This window comes from Arachis ipaensis, chromosome B10 (genome assembly GCF_000816755.2).
Source record: "Arachis ipaensis cultivar K30076 chromosome B10, Araip1.1, whole genome shotgun sequence".
Taxonomy (NCBI): domain Eukaryota; kingdom Viridiplantae; phylum Streptophyta; class Magnoliopsida; order Fabales; family Fabaceae; genus Arachis; species Arachis ipaensis.
In genome coordinates this window covers 37,808,588-37,809,828 of record NC_029794.2, presented here as the reverse complement: position 1 = coordinate 37,809,828, position 1,241 = coordinate 37,808,588, and positions in this window count along the sequence as shown.

Here is a 1,241-nt window from a genome sequence, read left to right as displayed (position 1 = left end):
ATTCAAAATATTAAATTAAATTTTTTATAGAAAATATAAAATTTTGATATTAATTCTGTCTTTTTGGCTGCAAAGGAGAGTTTTTATCCTTAAAAAAATTCACAAACATTATTTTCTCGAAACAAGATTAAATTAACTTTGTCCACATCAGAAATCCCTCTCATTTTTGAGAAGACAAATATTTGTGACATAAACACGAGTATTCATTTATGAAACCCACTGTTATAACATAGTTTAACCTATGTTGAGTGGGGTATGCTCTAAATCTTTATGAAACCCACTGTTATAACATAGCTCATTAATATGTATATAAATAAAATGAAATAAAAGACATTCTTGTATAAGAAACTCTTATTGTATAGATTAATTTTGGTTACTAAACAATTTTGAGAGAAGAAAAAAGAGAGAAAAAAAATTTAGACAAAAGAAAAAATAGATGAAAAATATGGTGGGAAAAAAATAGCAAAAAAAAAAGGGAATTTCTCATCAAATAAAGCAAATTCAATAAAAGAAAACATTATTTAATTTGTTTGTCAAAAGAGTATATGGAAATTTTTATGTGAAAAATGTGAATTTAACATTGTTTTCTTTTCTTTTAAATTTGAGGGAGAAGTTAGATTAGATGTATATACCTACAAATTATTTTTCAATGAATTAATCTTTGAAGCCCTCACTTTTGGTTTGAAAGAGACACAGGTTTTCTACTTTTCTTTTTATAATAATATTATTGTAAGGATAATAAATTGTCCTAATCATGATGAGTAATATTGGAATGCGTACGTTTGTTTGGTTCATCTTACATTCATAGTCTAACAAAAAATCGTGTCCATTTGTCCATTTAGTGTGTGTTTGGATTACAGTTTACAAACTGGAGTTTGCATAAAATTAATTTTGCAAACTTCAATTATAAAAATGTATAATGTCAAACAACAGTTGAAAAAATATAAATAATAAATAAAAAAAATAAAACTCATATAAATAGAAATAACAAGAATTTTATAAATAATACAATAATATATATAAAGGATAAAGTTGGTAAAAGATAAATAAATGGTTAGTATCTATGGCTAAAAGCTCGTTAAGAAAACGCAGAAGTTAAAAATAGTTGCTTCTTGTAAACGTGGTTTTGGCAGCAAAATCACTTCTGCGTTCATGAGAAAAAAATTTACCAAACCAAAAGTTGAAGCTTTCAAGAAATTTAAACGTGCTTCTTCCCTTCCAACGAGTTTCCCAAACACATC